The sequence below is a fragment of the Acinonyx jubatus genome, chromosome B2 (assembly GCF_027475565.1).
Source record: "Acinonyx jubatus isolate Ajub_Pintada_27869175 chromosome B2, VMU_Ajub_asm_v1.0, whole genome shotgun sequence".
Lineage (NCBI taxonomy): Eukaryota > Metazoa > Chordata > Mammalia > Carnivora > Felidae > Acinonyx > Acinonyx jubatus.
In genome coordinates, this window is record NC_069385.1 from 45112360 (window position 1) to 45127359 (window position 15000).

Genomic DNA, 15000 nt, shown 5'->3' on the forward strand with positions numbered 1-15000 from the left:
ACTGGAACTACTTGCCTGGCCCCAGAATGGCCTTTATTTTCCACCACCACGTCCTGCTCACTGTGTTCTGTGCATAGGTCATGCCGTCCTGCGCATCTCATCACATCTGAAATCGGAATCTTTTCTGTCCTTCAAGGTCCATCTCATACACTAGAAAGTTCAAGATCCTTTCAAACAACCTCAGGACTGGAAGTGTGCTCTGCCTTTCATGAACTGCCATTGCCCGTTATCTGCATCTCTTACACTTCCTAAATTCCTGTGCTGTATTACGTGGGCATTGACATACTTCACCTACTGGATTGTAAACCAATGGAGGCTGGAGTCTGTGCGTGAGTCATCCTCACACCTCCCACAGCATCAAGCAAAGTGCCTTGAAGAAACAGGTACCCAATGTGTTGAATGACTGAATTTAATATTCAGTAATATTTAGGTGCTTTCATAGAAAATTTGGTACAATCATAGAAAATGGTCCATTTGAAAATTTTACTGACCTCTATTTTATTTCAAGGTAATAGACTCACTCTAAATATAAGATATATTCTGGCATCTTTTAAAAGCGTATCATACTTGTTTGAAAGCCATTAGATAAAATATACACACATTCAACTGAAATTCCCGAAGGCCAAAGCTAAAATACTTGGGGCAACAAAATAAATAAAATGGTATGGATTATAACCAAAAATATAAAACAAATATCCATGAATCCATACTGACACAATTATATGATTGAATAAATAAATAAATGGAAGCGAACAGACAATCTCCCATGCAGGGGAATTCCAAGTAATTTATGTAGATACTCCATCCTTGAGGAGGTAGAACATAACTCCCACTTTTAAGTGTGATGGCACATAGTGACCTCCTTCCAAAGAGCACTGCATAGAAATGAAAGAGGCAGAAATTTGACATCACATCAGCCAATGGATCAAGATTAAGATCAACAATGACAAGTCCTATCAATAGTACATACCCTTGATATAATGTGATGAGAATGGTACATTTCCTCCTCCAGACAGAAACCCCAGCCTAAACATAAGAAAAACATCAGACAAATCAAAGTAAAAAACCTACAAAATACCTGACCGATGCTCGTCAAACTGTCAAGATCATCAAAAATAAGTATTAAAGTCTAAGACACTGCCCTAACCAAGAGGAGCCTAAGGAGACACAACAACGACAATGAATACGCTATCCTGGACAGGACTCTGAAACAGAAAACAGACACTAAGGAAAACCAAGGAAATCTCAATGAAGGACAGAGTGTAGTTAACAAGGATGTAGAATGATTGATCCATTCATTGTAACTTACTAATGTAGGATGTCAACAATCAGGGAATCTGGGTGTGGAGCAAATAGGAACCCAGTACCATTTTTGCAATTTCTCTATAAAGCTAAAGCTGACTAAAATTAGAAGTTTATTTCTTTAAACACACAAATTTCAAACGTTAAAAAGTTATCCTGAAACAAGAAATGTTTCTAGGCAATAAAAAGTTAAGCTGTATCACAGGAGATTCGCCCTAGAGAGAAACACATCCCTGGACATATTTTAGCTCAGGGTAAGAGTTGCAGATGAAGTTTCCAAATACAAATAAAGTTAGTAGTTTTAACATTTATTCTAAGACTGTTATTTTTAAATGCATAATTTTAAAATAAATGCTTCGTTGTTGCATATGATTTACTTTACCTTAAGTTCACAAAGAAGTAATGTAACTTTTTATTGAAAGCCACTGAAAAATGTATGACTTCATAGAAATTCACCCTGTGGTCAGCATTATTGAAAACAAATTCCACTTGCGATGATTGATTTCCCACTTGAGATGACTGATTTATCTTTTCTCTTTCCCCATTCCAAATAAAGGGACACTATATTTGTCAATTAGAAAAAAACAATGCTTATGTTCTTAATTTTCACAACTCTCCTTCCAAAATAAATTGGAAAGAAATTTGATGCTGGTTAGATCTTAGGCATTTTCCATTGCTAAAATTTAAGTTTTTTTTCTTTTTATCTTAGTGGGCTTCCTTAAATAAATTATATCTGCATTTGAGATAGTGTAGTCCAAAGAACATGGAGAGGGTTGTTTTTGTTTGGCTGGTTGCTTTTTTAGGAAGGAAGACAGTGGAGCGGGCTCAGCTGCTGTGCGAGGGACACTTACTCTGGGGCCTCTCCAGTCGTCTCCTCACTGACTGATCTTGAGCAAATGATGGCTCTGGGCCTCAGATTTCTCATTTATAAAATGAAAAGATTATAACTCACAATCACTTATCTCTAAACTCATTCTAGCCATAAAAAAAAAAAAACTCCTAAAGTCTGAGCATTAATTTCACAATTTGCCTTTCAAATAGGTATGGATGAGCATGATTCCCTAGTAACCCCACAGCCCCTCAAGTGCAGACTTTGAAATTCATGGAAATACGGATGGGAGTTGATATCTGTCAAATAGAAATTGTGATGCAGAAGATATAACTCACTGGGGCCAGCACACCTAACTCAACTTTGATTTCAAAATTCGTTTCCTGCTGCCTTGATTCTAGGAAGAGTCTTCCAAAATGAGAGAGTAGCCTCTCCAAAGCACAATGAAGCCAGAAATCAGACAGATAAAAGAGAAGGGAAAGGATGAAAGAGAAAGCTTCATATATTTGAAAGAAAACAGGATTTTAGGAGAACTGGACTTAAAACGGTAACTTTAATATTAATATTGCTTGAGAACTCACCAAAGCTGTCATAGACCAGACACTGTGATAGAGGACTTGAGACCACAGAGATCAGCTTTTCCATTTAAACAGGCACAGATGAATAGTGAGGGTCAGCCCTTAAATATATCATGTCACCAAATTCCTTCTATGCCCACCACTTCCCTAGCATCCATCACTTTTATTACCTTAGCTATTTATGTGTTTGACAAAAGAAGAAGAAGAAAAGAGATGTTCGAAGAGAAATATCCAAATTTTTACTCAGTGATTGTATTCTCCTCAGTCTCTAGATAGTCTCTAGATTCTCATCGCCAGGCCAGCTTCGTGAGGATGTGACATGTGCAGTCACACAGGGCTACCCACTCAGAAGGGTCCCCAGGTTGGCTTATGGCTTTCTTATCACCATGTGAACTTCATAATTTTTGAACGAGGAGCTCCACATTCTCATTTTGCATTGCGTCCAGCAAATTATGTAGCTGGTTCTGACCATTGCTTTTAAGATATCTCATTTTGATCTTCAGAAATTTCTACCTTCACTTCTTTTCCTCACATTGAGCAAAGACATTTAACCAATCACCTACTGATTGTCATGACTGAGCCACAGATTTCTTTATAGGAATATGCCTATCTAAAAATGACTGAGCATTACTAGAAAAAATTGTCCAACCTGGTAGCCTCGAGCCACCCACATCCACATTTTCCATTCTCTGCCCAACACTGTCCATAATCCCATATTTTCCAGTCCTCTGCCCCTGCATTCCCAACAACAGCTGTTTCTCCAGTTTCCTTAAAACCCTATTATTCTTCCCTCTCATCCTCAGGTGAGACCTTTGCCTGTTTCTTCATGGATGTGCTCCAGGCCTCTCAGACTCGACATTACCCAAAAAGCAAACCTCACCTTCCCACTCAAGCCTGCTCCTCATACAGTGTTCCCTGTTTCAAGTGACAGTCATCACCTTCCTTTCACTGTCCAAACAAGATACTTAGTCCTCATCCTTGACCTTCCTCCACACCAAGTCCATTTCCAGGTGTTTCCATCCTAATATTTCTTTGAATCTGTTCATGCTTGTCCATCTCTTTTGCGATTGCCTTAATTAACACACCCATGATTCTCTGGGTTTACCACAATGACATCCTAATTGGTCCCCATGTTTCCCGTCTAAATCTTCTTCCTGATCATCAAACACATTTTCATGTTGTAGTCATAAACATTTTATTGAAAAATCTGATCATGTTCTATAATACGTGGAAAACAAAAATGCCACAAATTCTTCCCACTCCTATATGTATGCCTTTTTGCAATGTAGTTTTGCCAATCCTCCCCTCCCCTCAAGAGTGGAATCTACTCCTTTTCCCCCTCAGTTCTGGGCCTGGCAACCAACAGGCCTTGCTTTGACCAACACAATGTGGCAGATACTGTGGCGGTTCTGAACTCAGCCCCCAGAGCCCATGGGGTGTGCAGATTTCTGATGTTACTCAGGATATCCTGTGCTGGCTGCTGGAGAAATTCCCTTCTTTGTGCTAGATGGAAGGTTTTACCTCTCACCAATTCTAAAATGGTTCTCCCTTTTCAGCATCCCATCTACAGCATCCTGAAGTAGGACACTATGAGTTATCTTTGACCCTTTCCTCCACATTATCCTCCATATTCGATTTCTCTAAAATCCAATCACTGCCTGTTTCAAAAGCAAATCTCAGATTTTTCCTTCCGCCTCAATCTCCAATGCCATCCCTCCCCTGAGTCTAGGTCTGTAACTAAATTACAGCAGCAATTCCTCAGCTAGTCTCCAGATTCTACCCTTGTGCCCACCAAACATTTTAAGTGGAGCACTCAGACTCATTTTCTTAACAAGCCTCCTGTTATTTCTCACACACACACACAAGTCTATAATAATTACCTATTTCCCACTTCATGAAGATAATACTTTCTATTTCACTTTCAAGGGCTCCCTGTAATTCCTCCCCACAAGTCTATCCCAATTTATTTCCTAGTCTCGGTATCTGCCACTTTTTGAAAGTATGGATTATGTCACTTTGCTTTGAGGAAGGCCTATGTCAGTATCTGTTTTCACTAACCTAAAAGATATCCACTGAAGACTTTTGCTTTTATGAAAACAGGTGAAGCATCTGCTCTTTATCCTAATTTGTTTTGTGTATCCTTTAGCAAGTAGAGTCCTAAGGTATCAGAAAAGCCTAAGACAGGTTATTTTGGGGGGGTCTGGGAATACTCAAAAAGTTTTCCATATAAATCAATGACAATTGCTTCTCCACTTCATGTCTTTTCATCCAGGAAAGCCTTCATAGGAATGCTCTACTTTCAAACAGTGGGGGAAACCTGTGGCATCCTTTTGTGTTCAGCCCCTTCAACCATACCAGTCCAATTTTCGTAGCTACACAGAAAGTGCTCAATCATATCGCCCTGCCCTCTGTCACTTGTGGACACGCATTCATGTATGTTTTTCTCTCTACTAATCCATTCTTCTGGAGCCAACTCAAGTTCTACTTCAGTAACTCCTACACCCTAAATTAGAGACATGATGCTAATCCTCACTCTGCCCAAAGTAGTTGTTTACAACCAAATGAATGACTTCAGCTTCAGCATCTGTACTCTGAGGGGCACATCTGAAAATTCAGTAATTCTTTCAAAACTCTAATCCAGATCCACCCTTTTCTCCTTGGGCTTAACCTCCTCCACCCTGGTCAGACACAAATATTCTCAGTGTTTTCTTTGTGACCATTTTCCTTTACTTTCCTCCATCTGGTGTATTGTTGGAAGTTGGGCACCAAGTCATATCTTGCTCAGGGAACCCTACAGCACTTGGCACATAACTGGCAATCAGAAGAGTCCAACTTGTAAACTAGTGACTAGAAGCAGATACCACACAGACCGTGCAACGTATAGGAGGCAATTGGTGTTCAGTTTTAGTTCAACATAGTCATAGTAGCATCATATGTCCTAATAATGATGTCTCTGAGAAAGGGAGCAAAAATGGAGACGGTACAAGGACTTGTTAGTTTAAAAGACAAAGAAATACCATGTCTGTTTTCATTGAATCTTCAAATGTGCCAGAGGCCAGTCTCTGATATTGTTTCAAATGCTGTGACATTTGTCTAACAGTTTTAAAAACACTCTCCATTGAAAAATTCAAAATACATAATGGTGAGTTGGATCCATCATGATAAAGGGTACAATACAAACAGGATAAGTGTTTTCTTCAAATGCTTCTTCACTGAAGGCAAATAGCAACCAAATCGAACAATTTCACCACCATCCAACTATTACATAAAGATACACCTACATTTTCCCCACTAGTGTTGCCCAAGGGGTTCAATCTGAAATAAGGGAGTTAAAATGGATGAGGATAGAGTCACTTAGGATAATATATTATCCTGTGCATTACAGAACATGAATTGAGGACTATGGAGCTATTAGAAAGACGTACAGAAGAGTAATTTGTGCCTAAAAACAATATTAAATTTTCAAAAGTTTCTCTCCCTTCTCCCTCTTCTCCAATCCCTAATATATGCATAAGAATGCTTCAACAGGGGTGCCTGGGTGGCTCAGTCGGTTAAGCGTCCGACTTCGGCTCAGGTCATGATCTCGCGGTCCGTGAGTTCGAGCCCCGTGTCGGGCTCTGTGCTGACAGCTCAGAGCCTGAGCCTGCTTCGGATTCTGTGTCTCCCTCTCTCTCTTCCCCTCCCCCACTCATACTCTGTCTCTCTCTGTCTCAAAAATAAATAAACGTTAAAAAAAATTTAAAAAAAGAATGCTTCAACACACACTAGGTGCTAGCTATCTTCTGATGATACTAACTGAATACAACTATTCAGAGTAAAAACAAATCTAACTTGTTTCAACTATCAATTTCTATAGTAATACCTTTATTCATACTTATACAGAAGATGTATTCAAATGGTCACACCACAAACGTGTTTAATTATTCGGCACTGAAAACATCAGCTAAGGATTTATTTACCAAGTATATAAAAAACATATGTGCATATGGGTAAAATGATGTATTGACAATGTAAAATACCAAATGCACCATTTATTTCAATATATTTATTCTAATATCAAAACTATATTTGTTCAAATCCAGTGCTGGGAAGTACTAAAACTGGACCAGTTTCACATTACGGAAACCATGTTATAAATTTGTACATGCAAAAGATCAAAACCATTGTCGTTCAGGGTAAGAGAAAAGATACGTGGAGGCAGCACCTCCATTGGTTTTGTTTGACCTGACACATTCAACTTAAAGGCTGAAATTGTTTTAAATGATTTTACGTCTTTTGTGACAGTCCTCGTCAAGCGCTATTGTTACAAAGCAACTTGGAATTCTCTGTCATGGCGTGTGAAGTGGAATGTCCTCAAAACTGCCCAAGTTGAGAAGGAGTCAGTAAAGGTCAATCAAACTAGGATGTGTGTAGCATAGCCTGACAATACAGATCTGGACACCATGCAGCCGCAACCGGTCCCATCAGCCACACATCACCGGCTAGCTCCATGGAGTCAGTAAGAGAGTGTGAAATTTTTTGGAGGAGATTTTGCTACACAGTGGTGCTCATTATCATTATTCTTATTACAAGAAACAGTCAAAGGTCCCTGTAAAATCATATGTCTAGATCTCAAAGCATAAAAAAAGTTTTCATAGAAAGCCATGTTTAAAATATGTCTGTTTTAAAAAGTTTGGCATTAACAACAACAGCAACAACAACTACTACAACAACGAAAGATGTGTGTAATTTGCCAATCTACAAAGTACTCTAGTCAGACACAAAAGAATCAATACATATGAAAGACTCATTTAATCTCATAAGAACCCTGTAAGGTAAAAACTATCATGCCCATTTTCAAATGATAAAGAGAAGCTCAGAAAAATTGAAGGATTTATGCAGCTGGTAAATGATAGAGATAAAGTCTGTCCTTTGATTACAAGTCTAATACTCCTTCCACTTAAAGAATCTAGATTCTGATAATGACTACTTATGAGGCACCATATGAACTGCCAGTGTGGCACTTTGGGCTAATGCTGGAGGACTTTAAAAGCAAAGTGTAAAGTAATGATAAGGCCCATTGACTTCTTTATGCATTTTTAAAAATTGATCTTACATCAAGTTGCCATTAACTACTCTCCAAGAAGGGCTCACTACAGTCCAGTCCCTCTCTTATTATGATGATCTTAGAAAACAAAATGAAAAGGGAACTTAACTTCAAGCACTTTATTTAATGAGCTGAGCTTACATAAGTGTGCAGAAATAATACCCTGGAGCTATTTTATACAAGAGCCACAAAAGATCTACCACAGATGAGTGACAGAAACATAATTAGTACAAGCTCATGCAGTTGCCAAGTTGCTATTATTTAGAAGAGCACTCTCTACTTCAACTTGAGCTTTTGCTACGCACTGAATATCACAGTCACCAGAAACTGAAGAATGGTAGCTCAAGAACAGATGAACCTGCTATGCATTCCAGGGGAGCACTGCTAAGAGGTCCATAATGAGAAGCCACATTCCTACCCTGGGTTGTCTTTGACTTTGCAATGTGACACATACACCAGAAAAAAAGGACGAACGAGTAGAATTGTTCCTTTCGTGGGAAATTTAACATCAAGACAAAGGCACCCAGTCAAGTATGGACTTGCTTGCCCTTTGTCCACACCCTAGATCACATCCTGCTTGCAGTTTCGCACCAGGGCCAGGGAAGGCCCCAGGGACTCATTCTACTATGGCCAATGGACGTAGTCTATGCCCATGTGAGACAACATTCTGAATCCTAGCAATTTATATCAGTTCTAGATTGAACCAAACTAAGCAAGGCATTGAGCCTATTTCCTCTCTCCTAGATGGGCTCTTGAAGCTACTGTAACTTTTCCAGAAATATTCGAAGGAAGGAAAGACTGGGGGGAGGAAGGGAAGGTATTCCATAGATCCCATTTTAGGTATAACATAGGCACAAGAAGAACAAGTCAGCAGCAATCTCGGTATCTTGAGCCAGCTCCCATTGAAAACAAACTTGCAATTTCACCACAAGAGTGCTTTGGGGTTGAGGGACTTTTTTTGTTATGAATAATGGTAGTGGTAGAAATTTTGAGGTAGAGAATTGTGGAGAGGGAGTAGGGACAGTCTGAAGCCTTTTCTTTTGAAAATATTCATTAGAAGGCATGCCTTTTAACCTTGAAAGCACTATTGTAAGTCTTAAAAAAAAAATATGTCTTGGATGAGAACCCAGGACACCAGCAAAGAATCCAATGCTGATTAATTCAAGCACTAAGCAAATATTAACCACCAGACATGGTGCAGGCACTGATTCCACCAGTTACTGTCATACAATGGCTTGGAACCAATGTCATTCTATAAAAACAGAAGTTCTCGAACAAAGAATATTTGCAGTTTAACCCTAAAATGTTGGTTTAAGAAATGCATTCTATTCAATTTAAAAGGAATAGGACATAAATTATGCTACTTTGCCCTCCCACCTTTTCCGATAAAGATGGACAAAATAATGTTTTCAAATGCACAAAGGGCCTACAGAATTCAGATTCCTTAGCCTTTCCTTAAATTAGTATTTCTGTGGGAAATAATATTATATAATGAATGACTTTTTTTCTTGTATTCAGTATGAAACTGTAAATGTTAGACATGCCATTTACCCCAAGGATTGAAATAACACAAAAGAGGCATGAGTGGTAATGGTAGCTATGAAAACTCTCACTCAAAGCCAGGGGACTGGATGCCTGATGCCCTGAGGCTGACTTAGAAACATCCCAAGAGAGAAAATATGAATGCTGGGGTTACAAGAAGGACTCCTACAAAATACAGCAGACTGACTCCACGACTAACGTGTGGGAAATAGCAAGGGCAGAACAAGATTCTCACGCAGCAGAACTCACTGAACAGGAAACTGGAGAATGGGTGCATGTTTCAGAAGTCAGATCTTAAAAAGCATGTGTGACCATTTTTGTAGCAGTTTCCTTGAAAAAAGCATCTTCAGGGCATCAGATTAGTTTTGTAAATCATCTTTCAACAAAGTATGTACAGACTTATTTAGCTGGATTTCCTAGCTGTTCAGGACTCCCTGAAAGCCTGTGGCTATATCTGAAAACCCCTGTTATATGCTAAAATGTATTAGTACAGTCCTTGCCCTTAAGGAGTTTTTAGTCTAATAAAGATGTGTGGGAATGGGGTGATGGCATCTTAAAGGAATTCAGAGGTGGGATGTGATTATTTCCTGCTGAGGAAACCAGGACTTTTCATTTAGGCGGACCCCTGGGAACTGAGGTTGGATATAAATAAAAGACTGGAATTTAGGAAAGATAGAACATTAAGAATGCAAGCTCAGCTGGTGTGAATGGGTGAAAAGAAGGGAGAGTTGAAAGTGGAAAGTCAGCCTGTGGATCAACCAAAACACGGAAGGCCTCCAGTTTTAGTGCTGGAATTTCTAGGCAACTGTCTGTCCTACGACCTGCTCTTTAAGCCAGTCTGATCTACCTAATTATCTATACCTGCCAGCCGATACAGATGAGTCTCAGAGGGAGGCTAGTGTCTAAGGCACCCAAGATGCCCTCTAGCTTGTCCTTAGTCCATTTTTATTTTGTCTGAGGGTCTGAACACTTGCTCTGTGACACGTAGCTACAACTCCATACTGCTTCCTTCAAATTCAGCATCTCTCTGACTCTTCCTTATAGGGACACAGCAGCTCCTTCAGCTTTCAGTTGACCTCAACTTCTGCTCCCAGAGCCTCCATAGCCTCAGCCTCAAGAGAAATCCAACGCTGCTTCCTGTTCTGACCACACCCACCCAAAAAGATATCTAATGACAACTGGGTTTTAAGGAGATTCTATGAGAAGTGACAAGTGTGAGTCTGGGTTTCAAAATGTGAATGTCATGATTATTCCCAGTTCCCAGTATACAGTTTCTGTGTTTACCAATTCTTGTTTTCAAAACATTACCATGGTTAGCACATCCGAATATCCTGTAGATTTCTTGTACCTTTAGGGCCCGCCATTTCTCACAGGCCATTAAGAGCCCAACATAAGATGTACACCAATGAAATCCTCCCAAACTACTCCAGCCCATAAATACATACCTTCCCATGAATCCTGATAGCCCTCAAGCTGTGGTGCATGTTTTGAGATCTTCATAATTGTAGGTAATATATACTGAGTGTACACTTTGTTCTGGTGTGTTATATACAATGCTTTGTTTTATCTTGATTATGTACCTGCAAGGTATGTATCTACTTCACAAGTGAGGAAAATGAAGCTAAGAGATCACCTAACTTATCTAAGATAACTTAGGTAGCAAATATTGATTCAAACCTAAGTCTGAGCCAAAAGCTGTCATTTTTACCCACTTTGGAGCAAAAGCAGTCTTAGATTATTCTATAGTATTTTGTTGTCCTATAAGTCTAGACTGTAAATTCCTATTGTTCTAAGTTGGTATGATACCCAGTACAGCGTTAGGTGTATTGTAGGGGCTTAAAGAACTAATTGTGCACATAATATATGGTGTGATGGAAAATATGGAAATAGAGAAAGCAACTAATGTCATTTAATTTCACTTTGATCCACAAGCAGTTGGACACATTTGCATAGAGCCAATACAGTAAGGTATGACTACAGGAGAGTAAAACGATAGAATCAGTCTCTTCGGTGAGAAAAACAGCAATCAAAGTGGCTCTAAGACATCACAAGAATCAAAATCAAAACTGATTCCATGAGAGTTTCTCATTTCAACTGGCAACACTGAACCTCGTTTCCTGGTTGTATTTCTCCTAGGCATTAGCACAGCCTCATAGAAGATGTGGTGTGACAGATACTGAAAAGGGGAAACGTACTTTCTTATCTACAGACATATCCACCCCAGAAAATAATTACACAATCTTACTTTTTAAACATCTTGACGTTTGATTGATTTGACCGAATTGAAAATACTGTGGTTTCCCTTTACTCGGGATAAGGGAAATAGGTCTCCTCTTAGGGAAATTCAGCCCAAAAAGAAATTATGACATCTTACCCCATCTGACCTTGTAATGCATACACTGCAGATCAGTGTTTAAAGGCCTGCTGCCCAATCTCTAAAGCTCCCCCAAGAATGTCATATACACAGAAAGCTGGCACCTGGATGAGCTTCAAAGTCCCCACATGGGCCCTGGGGTGAGCTCATCACATCAGGCTAAAAATCACCCTTTGTTCACAGTGTCACGTCTTGGCTTAGTAGAAGACGGTTTCTTCACAATCACATCCATTCATGAGGAGAGAGCACTGGGGTCCACACTGAACAGCTCTTCATTGAGCCGCAGAAAACAGGGAAATAACTGCCATGCTTTCCCAGTGATGTTATTAATATTTAAGTGCTGTTCTGGTGGGGGAGGGGGGCCATTAAGAACCCAACTCTAAGAAGGGTCTGACCTATTTTCATGATTACCGTGGCACTAATGAACTAGCTGCTCAAAAATTAAAAAAAAAAAAAAAAAAAAAGGCTCACATCCATCCAAATTCTAAGTAATCACCAGAGAAGGCTGGTTTGGCAAAAGATGCTGCTTACAAAACTTGTGGCCTCCGCTGTGAATAACATAAAAGATTTTATGTCTAAGGAGAGCGCTGAACAGTTTGGAATAGTAGTACACTCATTTCCATCCTGGCAGTTGAGCATGTTATTAATGAATGATGATATTAAGTAATAACACCTGTAAAATGGCACCTACCTCTGAATTCAGAGTGCTCGCTGATTCTCACCATTCTCCTGGAATTACAGAAAGCAAATGAAGTGAAGCACGGTCTCGCTTCAGGGAGGTTAAGTGATTTGCCAGGAACCACTTAGCAAGTTAGCAAGTATAAATAAGGACAGAAGCAGCAGGATCCTTCAATAACACTGGGCCTACATACCCCGCATGGCATCTCAGCTAAGGTTTCCGCCATCAGGAAAAATCTGGAAAAGGTGGGACAACAGTTTGCTAATCCTTCCTGTTGCGGTCGCCATGAAGACACTCACAGTCACATATCCAGAGGGTCTTTTCTTCCATTTACTTTGTTTTTTCTTCTCCCAGTTATTCTCCCTGCAGGCTGTCTCCTGTGAGAGCTTCAAGTTCAGGAGGGAGATCAATGAAATGACAGTTCCTAAGTTTATGAAAAGGTAAAACGTCTCACTAAATAAATGAATAACCACGTTTCCTCATCTTTTTTTGTTCTTTTTCTTTTGTCCCTGCTTCTTTTTCCTCTCCATGTTGGTCACTAATGGTATAAGTAATAGGATAGCACTTGTAATAATATTGAGACATAAAAAAAAAAAAAAAGATTTTCTTCTTAACCCTTTCCTTCCAGATTTCTTTCTTTTTAAAAATTTTTTTTACCGTTTATTCATTTTTGAGAGGGCGGGGAAGGGCAGAGAGAGAGGGAGGCACAGAATCCAAAGCAGGTTCCAGGCTCCGAGCTGTCAGCAAAGCCCCACGCAGGGCTCCAACTCACAAACCGCAACATCATGACCTGAGCCGAAGTTGGACGCTCAACAGACTGAGCCACCCGGCGCCCCCTTTTTATTGATTTTTTTCAGATTTCCTTCTTTTTCTTAAAAGTCCATGCATGCTACAACTGTGTTGTTAGCATTACAAATATTAACCCCGTTTAAAAAAACCTTATGATATGTAAAACGTGTTCGTTCTGAAAATGCAAAGTAATTTTTTTTTCTTTCTTTTTCTGATAAGCTTATAAAAAGCAGAGACAAATAAATATACCTGATGTCTCTTGTCCCTTGGCTCAGGGCTTTTGCCTATATCCAGGTTTCTCAAACATGGCACTATTGACATTTTGGGCCAGATAATTCTATGTTGTGCGGGCTGTTCTGTGCATTGTCAGATGTTTGCAGCATCCCTGAACTCTACCCACGAGATGCCAATAGCAACCCCTCCCCTCTGAGTTGAAATAACCAGAAATGTCTCCAGACATTGCCAAATGTACCCTGGGGGGCCCACATCAGCCCAAATTGAGAACTCCCCTAGGTCCTACTAGTCATCTATGTATTCACCTGCCTTGAAGGAAGGAAGGAAGGAAGGAAGGAAGGAAGGAAGGAAGTTATTTTGAGTTTTGTGCATGTCATTCTCAAGGCAGGGATGAAGCTGGGGATCAGTGAGGTGAGAGATTTTTTTTTTTTTAATAACTTCTGCTGACCTCACATTGGTCTTCAGAGAATTGCTGTGAACACCACAAGATTGGTGAAAGGATGTTGAGTTTCTGGGAGGAAAAATAAAACCCGAAAAACAATAATAAAAGCACTGAAGAGTAACATGTTTTATACAACACGAGGGGACTGAACCTAACAGAACTATATGTATTTTCTAACTTTTGTATGTGTTAACAAGCCAACATTTTTAGCATTTACTTATTGATACGGCCTAATAAAATGGTAAAAAAAATTATTACAAGTAAGAGTTCATTCTTGAAATATTATAAACCACTTTCATTTTCCCTTGTCTTTATCACAAGGATATATTAGTCAGCTCTAGGAATGTAGTCAAGAGCATTTCACAAACAGCTAATTAATCCTTGCGGTGTGTGAATATTGAAGGAATCGTTATCATCTCTTACTGAGGAGACAGATGTAAAAACAAGTGGCATTGTTGTTCTAAAAGAATACCAACTAATAAGAGGCTCTTAAGCAGAAGATTTATATCAAAATATTAGTAATTCTTGATTTACAGGTAGGTCCAGGATATAGCGACCTTCTCGAAACACAGAGAAAAATTTGCCACGTTAGATTCTGGAATTAGAATATTTCTTCTATGTGCAATCTAAATTTAGTTAGGAAGGATTTTCTTTTTAGACAATTTCCACCCATAAAAAGTGTATCTTATTTTTAAAGGAACCCCAAATAAGAGCATAAGTATCACATATGTATGTGGTTTTGTAACAACACTCCGGATGGTCTTAAGGGTTAACTTACTTCAAGATCCTTGCTTGCTGACTTAAGACCCTTATGTGTAAAAGAACTAATTTGCTTTCTTTGAGATTTGCAGACCACTGGCCTTGGGGAATGAAGGACCAGAATGTTCCCTGGCCACAGAGGCCAGCAAGTCTCTGTTTGAAGCCCCCTCGGCTTTCTGATTAGCTCTAGCGAAATATTTTTCTTTTATAAGGTCACACAAATCACTTTACTGAACTCCCTTTGCACATCTGTAGGCCTTGCCATCCTTTTCAGAAAAGAAGAAATTTTTCAGAGTTTTCAGAGTACTCTTGCATAGCCTGCGGGTACCAAGGAACCAGACCTTGCAAACCCCCATAGGCACGAAGGAACTAGAACTTGCACAACC

General features: G+C 39.5%; 1 protein-coding gene across 4 annotated transcripts in view; it reads right to left on the minus strand.

The window, feature by feature from the left end:
- The window catches only part of SLC35F1 (solute carrier family 35 member F1), a 439134-nt gene that overhangs the window by 283842 nt on the left and 140292 nt on the right, over window positions 1-15000 (minus strand). The window contains exon 1 of one of the 4 annotated variants that reach the window (XM_053222330.1): window positions 12403-14450. The exons of the other annotated variants lie outside the window; for them this stretch is intronic. The gene's annotated coding sequence lies outside the window, so the exon portion shown is untranslated. Of the gene's footprint in view, window positions 1-12402; window positions 14451-15000 lie in introns of those variants that run through there. 4 annotated transcript variants of the gene reach the window in all.